Source organism: Eublepharis macularius, chromosome 6, assembly GCF_028583425.1.
Source record: "Eublepharis macularius isolate TG4126 chromosome 6, MPM_Emac_v1.0, whole genome shotgun sequence".
NCBI classification, from domain to species: Eukaryota; Metazoa; Chordata; class Lepidosauria; order Squamata; family Eublepharidae; genus Eublepharis; species Eublepharis macularius.
Genome location: NC_072795.1, coordinates 50,973,188 through 50,989,434, shown reverse-complemented (window position 1 = coordinate 50,989,434; position 16,247 = coordinate 50,973,188). Strand labels below are relative to the sequence as shown.

Below are 16,247 nucleotides of genomic sequence, written 5' to 3'. Positions count from 1 at the left end.
ATCCTTCTCAAGGGCAGCCCCATATAGAGCACATTGCAGTCGTCTTAATAAGAACATCTTTAGCACTGCTGTTCAACAGGAGAGTAGAATGGTGATTTGCAAAAATATCTGTATAGGCTGGTCCAACTGTCCAGGATGCTATAGAGTTCCTACACTGAATAGAGAGCTGGGTTAGATGACATTGAAGGTCCCTTCTAGCTTTAACACACTGTGATACTACTATTATGTATTAATATGGAAAATCATCCATAGTGTCTAGCCAATGAAATCTGGGGTAAATGGATATATGAACATGTGAAAAATACTGAAATATACCATTTGTTCATCTAGTTCAGTCTGGAGTACTTTAGCAGGTATGCATGCTTTATTAGTAAGCTATCAATGCTCTCCAATTTCCTGGGATATCCATTTCTTGTAAAGGAAAATCAGTGTTTACAATATAAATGAAATGCAACGTGTTTATAATGTAGGCGCTCGGACAATGACACACCACTGAGATTTATGTCACAACACTTACGATGAACATTCTATTTAATATAGCGGAAACAAACCCTTCCCTATTTTTTTGTGTTCTGCATGGCAGCGACTTGTCTTACGTCCTTTTGTACTCCCATAACAAGAATAGTAATTTAATGAAATCTATAAAGTCTTCTGTTAAAAGTTTTCTGTAGGTTTAGAAAGCTATGCATCATTATTACACTATTAAAAACCTAAGATTGTCTCATCAGGATTTCTGCTAGTTTAGTATAAATTGCCATCAGCTTAAGGATGGGTGAAAGCAACAACTCCATGCAAAGGAGAATTCAAAATAAGTACAAATTATAGCACTTGATGATGATATTCCCTTCAAAGCCGATTTATTAAATGGCAGCAATTAGTAAAAACAAAAACAAATCTGTTATCTAAACCATTTGAATTCTCCTTGGTGCAGTTTAACTAGGCTAGGGTGGTAAAGCTGTATTGACATAAGGTCAAGAATATTGATGCCTGCAACTTATTGAAAAATTCATCAAAAGAACTGCTTTATCAGAAAATGTTTATGACCTACATTCAGCAGCTTTTGAAATATTTATATACTGAGAATTCCACAGTTTATTGATAATGTATCTAATGGCCTACTCACAAGCCTGATCCATGTGACTGTTTCAGTATTTTACTTCTGAATGAAAAATGTCGAACAAATGAGTATTTCTTTCCAATGAAGAGCAGAGCCATCCTCTTTGGCAGCTTTTATCTTGCTCCATCCAGACTTCAGCGGTCTTCTATCAAAAACCTGTTATTGGTTTTGCTCCATCTAGAAAACTTCCATCTGCCTCCTTATTTTTCATCTTACAAATGTTCCCCAAAGCATCTTGATTTCGCAGTGTAGCCAGTAAGCATGCTAACCTGGTTCCACATTAACGTACCATTCTTCTACTCAGTTGCACAGTGCCACTTAATTTAGCATGCATCCAGCCTGGCAGATTTCTAAAGCGATTTCCTGCTAATATTCATATTCAAAAGCCAAGTCCACATCCTGGAATTGGTCAATGTTCACTCTCCACTAGTGAAATAGTTTACTAGATTCTTCCTTAAATGACCTATTTTTCAACTAATGCAATGCTTCATTAAAAATACTTGCCAGTATCCTTTACATCCTTCTGGATGTAAGAAGCACCACCATTTTTATCCCATTCCCAGGTATGAGCCTCACCTAACCATAGTGGGCATGTCAGGTTCTCATGTTGATAACGCACTACTGCCAACTTGGAAGGGTGGCATCTGATTTATTTGCTGGACTGACTCTTTCCAATTTTCACCTCAGCAACTCAACCCTTTCTGGCCAGGCATGCTCTGTCCAAATGTCAATTGCTGGTGCCACCTGTTCACAGGATTTTTCCTGTTCCAGAAAAGAGTTGGTCTCTGGACATCTATTGTTCCCATCATTTTTATTGACATTTCAGTAGTTTATTCTTGTGAAATTATAGAGAAATAAGTCTTACCAGCTGGGACAAACATTAAAAGGTCTTGATCTCAAGCACTCAGTTAATAAGTTTCCAACAATCTAATCCTACAAGCAGTTTCTCAGGTGTAAGTCTTTATTTAAACTATAAATAATAACATAAAAGCTATAGACAACAAACATAGAGGATACAAAAAATTCTAAAAAGAAGACAACACTAACAGTACATAAACTATAGCAACAGAACCGCCCTAAACCACCACGACCCTCCTTCTAGAAATACACATAGGAACAAAAAAAGGTCATGAAAATCACAAGGGCAGTACCAGCTGGGATTATAGTTCTGCAAGGTAGGCATATATGCCTGCAACTATAAAGGTCAAGTGATTCCATGGAATTCAAAATATACAATCATTTCTCATTTAAGAGCACTCTTCAAAGACAACTTTTCTTTTGATGAACTACTCTCTATAGAGCCTCCGGACACCTTAAATCAAACACAGACAATGGTTATTACATTTGACAGCCCGAGGATCCCAGGGATTCTGTTTCCATCAGAGAGAATTTTTGCATACTAAGGGAATTTTTCTTGCCCGGGTGTTTGAAGATCTAACAATTTGCCCCACTAATCGGAATGAAGACAGACACGTTCATTTGGGTTATAAACTTGGGCCGCTTTATTAAAGTTAATCAACAATCAAACATCAACTACGGCAAGGGCCTAACTAGCGGTACAGGACAGGCTCTGGAGTTGCTCCCGACCCCGCCCTGCCTGTCTGGGCGAGAAACCCGCTGCCCCAGGTCCAAGCCAACAGTCCAGTGGCTGGACCCGGCCTGGCCAGGCAAAGTGGTTCACCCAAGCAAAGCTCCCCCACCGGCCAAACGGCAGCGGGGGAAGACTAGCATATGCCTGGGTTCCCCACCCAGGGCATCCCACCACGGGGAGAACTGTACGGCAGCTGTCCCCATCTGGTGGACCCCAATTCCCCACCACTGTGGAGGTGCCAAGGGTGCTCGCCGGCCCGCTCCATATTATTTCCTAACTAATACTCCTGCTACCCGTGACACTGAGTCAGCCCACCAGGCCAAATGCCCTACCCTTCTTCCAGTGCGAGGCAGGTGAAAAAAACCCCGTCCAAAGGCCAATCAGGACGGAGAGCAAAAAATTCCTGCCTGGCCCCAAGCAAATGGCAACCGGCTAATCCCACACTGAAAACTGGGTGAGGTGGGTGGGCTGAGCTGAGGCAAAACTGAATGCCTAATGGGGGCGGAGGATCAGCAAGTGCTGCTTAACTCCGCCCCCAATGGCTAAGCCCCCTAAGGAGGGTAGGCTAAGTCACTGCCTTCCTCCTCCAGCGGGGCAAATGACTGCCACCGGCCTGAAGGTGGGCCTTTGGCCGGCTGGCAGAATAAGCCCTTGCTCACAAGAAGGTGGATCTGGGTCTTTGAGGGCTGATGACTCTCCTTAAAAAGGAATCAGTAAATACTGAAGTTGCCCAACAGCAGACACAAGAGAACAAATAATTCATTAGCACCGAGAAAGGCGGGACTGAACCCTGTCTGGACAATTCCTTTGAAGAAAATCTACTGGACCTCTTTTCAGCCCTCCCAAGTGAAGAACTACAGATAACTAATAGATCGGAATCTCTAAAAATTAAACTGTTGAAAACCAACAACATGAACTTACATTCCGAGTCTTTACTCGCCAACCAGTCTAGCGCATCTGAGAGAAAAGAACCAAAGGACCAATTGATAATGTTTCTTGGTCCAAATCCATTAGAAGTACAAGGTCGAGAAGAATTAAAGGTTCAAGAAGACAATCTTATAAATTTCCAGCAAAAGATCTCAGTAACTAATCCCATTAGTAACCTATAGGGATATAATCGAGGAGTTATAAAAGGGCTACTGTCAGTCCCTGGCAGTTAGGTCCCTTCAAGTCCTCCACAGTTAACACACATGGGTTCCAGTTGAAGTAACTTTATTAGAGATCTATACAGTCCAAGGTGTTCACACAAAGGTAGCAATTGGCAGAAGTGACAATTCAAACAAAGGCATTACTAATTATAGGGAAACTTCCCGCCCTTTGGGTCCATTGACATTCTGGTGTGAAAACCCAAAGAAGTTACATGGGAACTAATTAGTTTAGACTAGACAGAGTACAAAGTAAAATTATCCGAGTTTCTGGGAAAAGATACATCATTCGCTTCTCGCAGCTCTCCTCCAAGGACACTTGCTAGAAAAGTGAAAGTAAATATTTTCAACAGATAACGGAGAGACCCCACTGGCTCTCTTGCATTTCATGTTAGCAGTTTACACACTCTCAGATGATATAACAGAATACAACTTTATCAAAACAGTAATGATCAGCACAGAATGCAGAATACAATAATGGGAGGTATGCTGGCATACATGACAGCCGGGTAACAAATTACTCCAGAATAACGGTTGTGTATTCTTGGATTTGGATGGGGATCTGAATGAGATCTGGGTTGAGCAGTGATATCGTCTGGGTAAGGTCCTTGATTTTAGACATGACCGAGAAATTTAGTATTATATTGGGTTTTAAACTAAGTTTTATCTCCTTGCTACTGTTGGTTTTTAATTATTTTTCTTTTTTTGTTCTACTATTTTTACCAGGTTGTGTGTGATAGGGTGTTTAAAGGTTATTGGGCTTGGTTGGGATTTTAGTCTCAGTATATCGTTTTAAGGAATTTACTACCATTTCTTAATATCTAGATAAAATTAAGGTCACTAATTTAGCTTATTAGCTTTGTAAACCCCTTTTTCTTATAGGGCCTGCCAATCGTGGATCTAGCTAAGAGTTTGCTATATCCAAATAAGATGTCTATTTTCTACAAGATTCAATTAATAAATGTAAGGGGCCTCAATAATAGAATTAAGTAAAAACATATTACAACCTTTATATTGAAATTGAAACCACAGATAGTTCTATTATAGGAAATGCTTGAGAGAGAGGAATTATCTAATACTTAGAACCAACTGGTACTCTCATCAATATCAAGCCCACAGTTCCTCCAAAGTGTGTGGGGGTTGTTGTTTTGTTCAGTAAGAGTCTGTAATTCTCCTTTAAGGAGAAACTTAGTGACCCACATGGGAGATTTATATTTCTCAAAGGAAAACTGGATGACAAAGACATAACCTTTGCATCCATTTATACTTCCAATTCACATCAATGAAACTTTATAGACAAAACACTAGTGATGCTGCAGGCATTCCAAGAGGTGCATCTGATAATTGGCAGTGATTTTAATATGATAATGGGTTATAAATGGGACAAATCCGGACCTGATAGGAGGCATAGCAGGCAGGGGCACAGGTATTCTAAATTTTACAATCTGTTGATAAAATGTAATCTGTTTGATTTGAGGCGTCAATTGCATAAAACAGAACGTGATTATACCTATTATGCGGCTCATTTCCAGACATATACAAGAATTGTATATTCTTGTATACAATGGTTATCTCATTATCAGAAGTAACTGATTTCATTATCAGAAGCAAACTGATCCCATTATCAGAAGCTACTGATTGCATCTACTCTCCCTCCCCTCTCCACCTATATATCTGATCAGTTTCTTCTTACCCTCCATGCATCTGACAAAGAAAACTGTGATTCTTGAAAGCTTATGCTATAGTAAAGTTGGTTAGTCTTAAAGGTGCTACTGGACTCTTTTCTATTTTGATACAACAAATCTTTAGAGCTCACTCATAATATTAACTAGCTATAAAAGAAGTATAAGGAAACTGGGAGTAAAACATACACACACACAAATGTTTATCGGCTGAACGTAAAGTTTTAGAATCTTTGGAGACTTCAGTAATTAAAAAAAAAATCCTATTTTTGAAACATCAATTCTGGCAAAAGATTCCAAAAACATTAAAAATTCTGTCATGGAAAATTAAAAAGAAAAAGCAGCCCACAGAATATTTTCAATCAAGGATAATATGGGGTTAAGACAACACAGTAGATACAGGAGCTTATTTTGCAGATTTTTATAGAAAACTTTATTCATCTAATAAACCTAACAAGGGAACATAGAGCACTTTTTTGAAAAACAAAGTGGTTAGGGAAAGGCAGCCCAATCCTAAGAAGGGCGGGGAAAGTGAATAGGAACCGAACTAAGGCTTGCGACCGCGTATCTGGGCTTTACGCCCGCGTAAGTCGCCCTCCGCCCGCACTGGGACGCGGCGCTGGCCCGCCGGCGGGCTTGCACTGGCGCAAGCCTCAGGCGCCCGGGCGGCAGCGTAGGAGTGGCGTAGAGCCCTGCGCCGGCGTGGGGGGAGGGTGGGGCCGGAGTTAGTCCGCTCCCTAAGCCCCTCCAGAAGCAGGAACGCCCACAGCGGCGCAAAAAAGCTACGCCACGGAAAAAGAAGGCGTAGCCCATAGGCGCCCATGGAACGGCAAAAAACCGACCCTCTCTCTGAGCGCCCCGCCCCGCCCCCATGGCCTGAAGGAGCATAGGATGAGAACTATCCCGGGGACCAATCAGCATGCGCGCCCGGAATGGACGAGCCCCCCTCTCTGCACCCAATCATCTGCGAACGTGCCCTACAAAACATCCGGCCAGCGCCGCCCAAACCCCAGGTAAGTGTGCACTTGGCTGGAGGCTCTGCCCCTCTGTCCGTGTGCTGCGTGGCATTGCCCCTTTCAACACCGAAGGGGGGTGAGGGCATTCACGGTGGCAGGCACAGAATGCACTCGGGGGACTTTGCGAAAAAGTGGAGGAACTTCCCGTAAAAGGGAAGAAGTGCAAATGTCTGCCTAACTCCCTTTCTACCCTGACAGAAAGAATGACTCAACATCTAACTGGACTCATGCAAGCTCGTTGCTTCTAACTAAGCACAAACAAATTAACCCTTCCGAGGCAGAAGGGAATGACACTTGGCAAATTAACTGCAGCCTCTCCTGTTTCCTTGCAGGTGCCCTGACTCTGGCGCTCCCGCCTGGTGATGACCGACAGAGCGCTGACAGGTGAGGAGGAGGTAGGGGAGGGGGGGCTGTTCCGCAGATTAGTGCAAACTGCCCATTCACCTGAACCCACCCGCTCACTTGCTGCTTTGGGTGAGGCCTAGCAGGGGTGGGGGGCAACCATGGCCGCCCCAGCCGCCTCAGAGGCAGGCGCCCCGAAAACCACATGCGACCAGGTGTTTGTAATGACCAGCTCATTCCCTCCCTTAAAGGTAAAGGCTTGCCAAGGCTGAGCGCATCCTCGCCAGACCGTCATGCATCAGCTGGTCGCTGCTGGCGTCGACTATATGCATCCTCCTGGATGGCGGAGTGTGGGGCTTGCCTCGCCGGTGGAACGAGGCAAAGCCCACACGTGTCTTTTCCCCCCACAGGCACGTCCAGGGCAGGGCTGCTCCCCCGCGTCCCGCCCTCCCCAAACATCTCTGACGGACGGTTGGCTGCAGCCCAGGAAGCACTTTCGCGCCGTGGCCTGCATCCCAGGCCCGCCCCGCCGAGCTGGAAGGAGGGCTGTGTAGAATGCTCCATCTCCCTTGCTAGCCTTGTTCCAGTGCAATAAAACGAGTTGTCAAACAACTGCCTTCTGTTTCTGCGAGTCTGACTTCGTCCTCTGCCCCTCCCCCAACACTCCCGTCACATATCTCCACCTCCACATCGCCACAAATGTATCTGACAGACCCTGTTCTGCCTCCCCGCCCCCCCTCCCCTCACAGTAATGTCAGGTAGAGGGTTGGGGCAGGGCATGTCAGCGAGGAGGGGGGAGCCATCGAGGGCGATCAGTCCCTGGTAGGGCGAGCAGCTGGCACCTGATAATAAGCCAGGGAGAGGGTTGCCAGGGGTGCTGCTGCAGGGGGGCGGGAGATGGCAGGGGAAACGGTCCGCTCTCCCAAATCCTAGCCCCATCAGCAAAGAAACTAGGGTAGAGGCAGGCGGATGCCATATTCCGGGCAGGAGGTTCCACGCGCCGGAGGAGGGAGCGGCTAGAGGTGCATGCCGCATGGGAGTTCATGGCCGCGGTACTGGAGGTGGGAGAGGGGCTCCGCGCCTCTCAAGCCCGTGCCGAAGCCCTGCTTGGGCAGCTCGTCACCATCCTGGACCCGCCGGCCCCGCCCGCTGCAGCAGCTCCACCTGCCCCAGAGGCGCCCCTCCCTCGGGCCCAGTTGCATGCAAGAGGCTGGGCCCGTGGACAGCCAAGGGGGTCTGGCCGCCGGCCTCGCTGGTGAGCCCCGCTGCCACGTTCCGGGGGTGGGGTGTTCTGCTGGACAGGTGGGGCCGCAGACAAAGGTGTTATACAGCTGCTGGAGACAAGGGGGAAGGGTCCTGGGGGGGCGGGGACAGCGAAGCGGGGCTTGGCCACATGACCTGGTTGCCGCAGCCGGGAAGGCTGGGTGGAGAGGCAGCTGCTTCTGACCAGGCACTCGCACAGGCGCTGGACGGCACAGGGGGCGAGCGGGGAGGGGGCTGGCGAGGCAGCGCCCGGGCCGTCGACGGGCCCCTGGCTGCCTGTCCTTCCAAATGGGCTCTGCCCAGCCCTCGACACCCTGCCTCTCCTGCACGCCTCCCCTTCCTCAAGTCTGCTGGGGGAGGTGGGATGGTATAATAATAAAGACTGATTTCTGTGCAATGGGTGTCTGTGGTCTTTGCCTTGGGACGGGGACTGGGGCAGGCCCGCTGTGTCTGCCTCTGGGTGGCGGCCTCAGGCCAACCCTCCCCTTCGGCGTGACTTGGTGGCTGTTCCCTACTCCCGGGACTGGCTGCTGCCCTGGATTCCTCATGGCAGGGCGCCTGGCAGTCCCATGCCAACCTCTCTGGACGCAGCTGCCACGGACTTGGCGCTGCATTGGGCAAACGAGGGAGAGGCTCCTCAGACCATGCCCACCCCTCTCCTTCCCAACTGCGAGCCCCGCCCAACGCACGAGCCAGGGTGGTCTGCTGGCATGGGCGTGATTTGCCTGCTGCTCTGGGGCCTGGCCAGGATCGCATGCTGCCCATTGGCCGCGCCTATCCTGGCCCCTCCTCCTGCCGCTTGTCAGGAACAGCGCCCTTTGGCTGCGCCCGGCGGCGGCCGTGCATCAGACCCACCCACAACACTTTCTGGTTCTACCAATTTGCATCTCTGCGCTGCTGCTGGCGCTGCTGTGGCCACAGTTTGCGAGCACAGGATCCGGCCTGGCGCCGCTGCCACACCGCATGTGCAGCTGCACCGGCGTTGGGGCCGGCCATAGGATTGCGCTGTTAATGGAGAAACATCAAGCTCTCCTGGAAGAACCAGTCTCACTAAAAGAGGTATAAGTAATTAACCAATTGAAGCCAAATGCTGCTCTTAGGATTGATGGTTTCCCCTCCAAAAATTTTAGGTCCTTTGCTGAAGTATTGATAGAGCCACTTACCAAAACATGAAATTATATTTGATTCAAGGCAAAATGCCTCCATCGTGGGGAGAAGCCAACCTTGTGACAATCCCTAAAAAAAATAAAGATCCTCATATAGGCCTATAGCCCTTTTAAATTGCAATGCAAAACTGTTTTAAAAGATCCTTGCAAACAGGTTACAATTTATAATCCCACATTATATTAATACAGATCAAACAGGTTTTATTCCTAAACGGTTAATAACTGATAATATTAGACAGGTTCTTAATATCATCTCATTCTGTCCACAATGCACATATGTGATTCTCCTCACTGTCAATTTTGAAAAAGCATTCGATAGTGCTGAAATTCCATACCTAGTAAATTTATTGGCACTAATGAAATTTGGAGATAAATTTCAAAAGGCCATTCAAATGATATATTCCAATCCAATGGCTAGAATTTCAGTAAGCAGACACCTCTCCCAAACTATTCTTTTAGAAAGAGGTACAAAGCAAGGATACCCATTATCATCACTAATTTTTGCTTTGGCAATAGATCCTTTTGCAGAAATTCTAGATACTGATCCTGAGATTATAGGAGTAAAAATTGGAGATACCATACATATAGTGAGTCTATATGCAGATGATCTTGTGATTTTTATCACTAATATAGGTCAGGCTCTGGTCAAACTTCACTCCTGAAAGTAAACCTCAAAAAATCCCAATACATATACCTCTTCTGATACAAGATCAGATCAGGAGACAGGGTCTATTTGCTTGGAGAGATACACAATGGCGTTGTCTGGGACTTCATAGCCCTCCTAATTTGAAAGACTTGGTGTCTTGTAATTTCCAACAGATTCACCAAGATGTATTGTCGAAGGCTTTCACGGCCGGAGAACGATGGTTGTTGTGGGTTTTCCGGGCTGTATTGCCGTGGTCTTGGCATTGTAGTTCCTGACGTTTCGCCAGCAGCTGTGGCTGGCATCTTCAAAGGTGTAGCACCAAAAGACAGAGATCTCTCAGTGTCACAGTGTGGAAAAGATGTGGGTCAGGAACTACAATGCCAAGACCACGGCAATACAGCCCAGAAAACCCACAACAACCATCAAGATTCACCAAGACATTAAGTCTCAGATGAAAAAATGGGATGCCATGAGTCTGTCGTGAATAGATAGGATTAATCTTATTAAATGCTTTGTGCTACTGAACTTCTTATTCTTATTTAGAGCTCTACCAGTTACAATCCCCAAAAATGAGACAAGATGGCAGAGGGAATTAAATCAATACTGCTTACAAAAAATCAAGAAGAAATTTTCCCAGCTGTATAGAACAGCTTCTGAGGGAAGGCTAGATTTGCCTGACCTGGGGCTCTATTATGAAGCTGCTGTACTGGCAGGTATAGTCAGAACGCTATCCAGCACTTATGGTGCTGGTTGGCAGATCATAGAAGATCACTTTATCTTCAGCTGACATATATCTGATGAGGTCTGTTCAACTGGTTGACACTTTTGGGAAGCCCCTTACAGAGTCTGAGTGTCTTAATAGAAAAAAGGATTAATTGTCAAGTGCTTTGGCAAATGGACTGCCAACACAGAATCCCAGAAACTGAATGGCCAAAAATAATGAATGCTCCAAATTACAAATAAAATTTTTTTACCATACGTTTTAATTTGCACAAGGTTTTAAACAGATGGTACTTACCCTCAATCAGGCTTCATAGAATCCATCCATCTGATAGCCCTAAATGTTGGAAGGACTGTGGTCAGGTGGGTGATTTTCTACATTGCTGATGGCACTGCCCAATTATTCAACTATTTTGGGGACAAATGTTAATGGAAATAAAGAAAATTATGGGATGTAATTTGCTGGCCTTACCTGAAAGTTTTGCTATCTTACTGTCCGATGTTGAATTGCTCCAAAATAAAAGCTGCATTAATTACAACCAGGGGTCATTTTGTAGAAATAGAGCTGGAGGAACTCATTAGCACAACTCATTAGCATATGCCACACCCCCTGACATCACCTATCCTGGCTGTTTTGGACCCAATCCTGGCCATTCAGGGCCAAAATTGGGCCCAAAATGGTAAAAAGGGGCTGAAAATGGCCGAAAAGGGGCCCAAAATGGTCAGGATCGGGCTGCTGCTGAGCGGGAGAGTGATCCACCACCCATCAGAGGCCCGATTCTGGCCATTTTGGGACCAATCCTGGCTGTTTTAGGCCCAATCCTGGCCATTTTGGGCCAATCCAGGCCGGAAAAGGCCCAAAATGGCCAAGAGTCAGGTGGGTGGGGCCACCTGTCATGTGACCTCTTTGGGGAACTACCAGAACTGCGTTCCTACATGTTCCCCCTAGAAATGAGCCCTGATTACAACTCTCCTAGCCATTGCTAGAATCGCAATTGCAAAAAAAAAAAAATTGAAGGAGAAAGAGAGCCCGGCATTACAAATGTAGCATAATAGCTTGTGGGAGGATTTCATTCAAAGCAGAATTATGAGTAGTACAACTATGCCATATTTGGAAACATATCAAAGGTCTTTCCAAGAATTTTGGCTCCCAGTGGTGGATGATCTTGCTGAACAAGAAGTAGTTCCAGCAAATTCATACTTTTGAGATCTGATTTTTATGACATCTGAGAATTCCTTAAATAACAATGACAGTCTGAAAGGATTCAGTAGGTTGTACATGTTGCTTATTTTGTTATTGTCAGTTTTTGTATTGAGCAGTTAGTAATGTTGACTCCATGCTATACAATTATTATTAATAAATTAATAAATATTTTAAAAAGATGTTATGGAAGGCATTTGTTTTCTAAAGTGGAAAGTAATTCTCCATGCAATTTGATGAAATTACATAGCAAGCCACATTAGCTGTTACACCGGGGTGTGTGGAGTGTCACAATTTTTAAAGTGTCACAATTCTTTTTGCCCCCCCCCCCCTTTTTTTGCATGCATGACATTTCTGCTTTTCTTAGCAGACAATTTGCTAGCATTGCTAGCATTGGAATCAAGTTGAGCACAGGGGTTTTGCATGTCTTCCCTCCCTCTGCATTTTTCCAGTTGCTGCATCAGTTTACTTTCTTATAGTCATGGCTTCAATAATCAGGATTTTTTAGCAAGGATGATGTCATCATCGGTGGTGTCACAACACCAACCCTTTTTGTGCATGTGCTAGAAGAGGGGGGTTTGCATGCGCATATTGCCCCTGTGGAGAAATACCCTCAATTCAAATGTTTATCTCAGTATTTGGACATTTGGAGCTGCAAACTGGTTTTTAAAAGTTTTTCTGGTGATAAACAGCAGACGAACAGAGAGGTATCAATTCCTATCTCAAGTTAATTAATTGCTTTCAAGGGGCTGGTACTTAATGTTGAGAGCCAGAGTGGTGCAGTAGTTATAATGTCAGACTAAGATCTGAGAGGACCAGGTTTGAATCTCCGCTCTGCCGAATAAGCTAGCTGGGTGATCTTGGGCCTTTTCAACCTAACCTACTTCATAGGGCTGTTGTGAGGGGAAAAGTGTATGAGAGGAGAATTATGTTAGCCATTCTGGTTTCCCAATGGGGAGAAAGTTGGATTATAAATAAATAAAGTAAATAGTCATGCAAATGTCTCTAGCAGACCATAACAATCAAGCAGGCCAGTTGGGCTGCTCTGCAACAGACCTCACCAGAATCGAAAGTGATAAATGCTCTCCAACTGATAAAAAATCAAATTCTCACAAAAACTAAACATAGTAAAGAGGGGAAGGGCATTGGATATCAATTTTTTTTTAAATCAAAGACTTGCCTACATAAGGGGAAAAAAATCTCTGTGGAGGAAGGGGGGCGAGCAGGCAGTAGAGCACATCGAGCAAGCCAAGCACAAAGGCAGAGTGAAGTCTGAGTGGCCAGAAAGAGCAATGAGTGCTCCTGTGCCTTCTGAAAGTGCAAGGGAGCAAATGGCCATGGCAAAAAATGGGGGGGGGGGAGAATACCAACTGCTACAAGCACCAGGACAGAACAGTAACCACTCCTCTGCCTTCTTATAGCAACAGGGATATATTAATATCAGGAGTTTTTTAATGCTTGAAAATTTGCTGACACGCTGGATAAAAATTCCTCATTACTGAGGTGGGAGAAAGAGAGATAAGGTGGGTTGTTCCACAGCCATGGTCCAGTTATTGGAAAGTGGGAGGAACCAACAAAAGCACAGGAAACATTTTACATTTGAACAAATGTGACTTAAGTTTCATTGCTAGAAAAAGATCGGGGTAAAAGTGGTCCCAAAAGAACCAGGAAAAGAATAGGGAACATGCAAGGTGAAAATGAATGGTACCAGAGAACATGAAGACAGGGGATACAGTGGAGCAGGAAGGAGCCAGAAAGGACACAATAACTCCATGTGGAAAACCCCTAAATATTGTCTCAATGGAACCCCTGCATGGCATATATGAATGCATGTTGTTTTTTAGTAGTACTTGGGTTTGCTTTCAAAATACATGGAACCTTGCAATTTAATTCAGTATCCCATTCAGTGGAAAAGCAAAGGTAACTGAAAGATTACATCCAATATTGTTCAAGTGTGACTGCCCTTGCATGTATTCCTGAATACAGCAAGCAAATTAGATGATGACCTCAACTGCACTATGGCTGAACAAATTGGTAGGAAAATCAGTTCCTTCATGCTTTCTGTTTCCTTACAGTATGGCTCATTTCTTTTCTATTTCCCTGAACCTTATCATGTGCCTGAGGCAAATCCAAAGGTTCTGAAAACTGACAGCATAGTGCTTAAGGTAAACATGCAAAGAAAGTTTCTAGCAACTCCACAGTAATGCCAGTGATATGTACCCAAATAGACAGTTTTTCGGGTCCCTTCTTCATTGATGCCTATGGCAAAAATCCATTTGACAGCACTGCCTGATGGCAGAGAATGTATTTTTCAACATGTGTGTTTCTTTTTATCAGTTGTACGTATAGTCTGTTCCATCCCAAAAGGTCAGGGTAGGTAACAACACTAAAACAAAATACTGAAGGGCAATGAGCTTTATCAAAGCTTCCACCAACAGAACACATTTGGGAAAGTAGATATGCCACGTGGGCAAGGGGATGCAGGATAAAGGGGGAACCCTTTTTGTATGTGTGTAACTTAAGCACACCCACCTGAAAAAGCATGGAAACATGGCAAGCTATCCACCTGTTTTTACCAGGAAGCCATATTATGCCAAAAAAGAAAAGCTAAGATATAGAAGGAATAAAATACTTTGTGAACAGTGTTACTGTCAGCTAATAAGGTATCAGCTTATTGAATTTCCCAGGCTTGGGATATGAGGGCACATGGTTGCCAGATAGAGTCAGACTTAATTTTGAAGATTACTTGTTTTTGAAACTAGTGAGAAAAGAAATGGAAAAACAAGGCTGCATCCACTGATAAGGGATCAATGACCAGAGGTATGGGAGGCTAGAAAGCTCATTGAATGGTTAATCAAAGAATTAATTACAAGAAAACGTATAATATAAAATTGGACAGTTGATGGAATACTTTCAAATTAACTATTTCATTGAACATCATTTTCCTTTATTCTTTATCCTTTGCATAAATTGCCTTTCCTGATAAAACCATGGAAGAACTTTTAAAATGTGAAATGCTTACAGTGCCGCCTGGAAAAGAATAAAGTGACTTATTATAGTGCTTAGTTGGTATGAGCAAGGTAAGGATCGATGTTTAGCACATCATTATTTAATTTATTTCTAATGGACAGTGATTTACCCTGTGTATGCATTAGTGTCTGGATACAAATAGTATTATATTATGAATACATACATAAAAGCCATTCACAATAAAGCCAGGAAGAAAACAATAGTTATGGTTTTTGAATTATCTGTCTTCAATTTGTATAAACCCAGAGTTAAACTTAAATTAAGATCCAGAGGAGTAAGCCGTGTTAGTCTGTAGTAGCGAAATCAAAAAGAGTCCAGTAGCACCTTTAAGACTAACCAATTTTATTGTATTATTAAATTAATGGAGTTACACCACATGCAATGGATAACTTTGGATATGTTTCTTTTTAGTTCACCCACAAGAGGCTATATTAATCCCAGAAAACTTGCCAGTTTTAGGAAATAGCTGTTGGTAAAACCAAGGCCATATGAGGAGACCAATGGCTTGAACTAGGAATTTCATGATCTGAGGCTGAAGTCTAGGCTGAAAATTGAGACAACCTAGAAACTACAGCCCAAGTACTGGAATGGGCTAGCCAATAGGAATATATTTTATTCTTCTTAAAACAGCCACATAAGTTGCTAGTTTGTTTCTGAGTCCAATTTAAGGTAATCGTTATGACCTATCAAGCCCTTTATGACCCCAAGGACTGTTTCTTCCCATATGTCCCCATGAACATACAGTCCATAGGCTGCCACCTACTCTATTCTTCCACTTAAGGTAGCCCAACTGGCATCAACCAGAGCCCATGCTTTTCAATTATAGCTCCCAGGCTGAGGATGCTGCAAGGCCATTTTAAATGCCAGGGCTTTTAATGGGGTGTAAAAACTTGGGGAGGGGGGATGGAGAGGAGGTTGCCCTTCCCCTGAAAGGTAAAGCAGCCACTCAGCTGTTTCATCCCAATAGCCTTTGGGAGCGGTATTCCTACATCCAATCACCTTTCAGAGAGGGGATGGAATGCTGGAGGGAAACTCAGCAGCAGTTAGGGCCAAGCTACAAGTGACGAATGACACTTGAATGGCAAGTGGATTGAGTGGAGCGCAAGTGAACAGGGAGAAATACACTTGCCGTTCAAGTGTCATTCGTCACTTGTAGCTTCGCCCTTAGTTGGCATCTTCTTGGAATCACACTTTCTTAACTTGGTCATAGCCTCATAAAAAGCAGGTTGGGAAAAAGAGCAAAAAGAAAATATAAAGAATGATATGGTTCCTCCTCAAAGCCACTTGAGTCTCAAACACTTTAACAGATAGTGAAACCCTGACATAGA

The 16,247-nt window shown here is 44.4% G+C and overlaps 1 protein-coding gene and 1 long non-coding RNA gene across 5 annotated transcripts in view; one reads left to right on the top strand and one right to left on the bottom strand.

Moving 5' to 3' along the window:
- RBP1 (retinol binding protein 1) overlaps positions 1–16,247 on the bottom strand; it is a 139,551-nt gene that overhangs the window by 31,515 nt on the left and 91,789 nt on the right. The gene's annotated exons all lie outside the window — the stretch shown is intronic.
- Positions 6,336–7,348, top strand: LOC129332919 (uncharacterized). Its single transcript, XR_008597355.1, has 3 exons — positions 6,336–6,548; positions 6,884–6,935; positions 7,304–7,348. It is a non-coding gene; the product is annotated as an uncharacterized LOC129332919 (long non-coding RNA).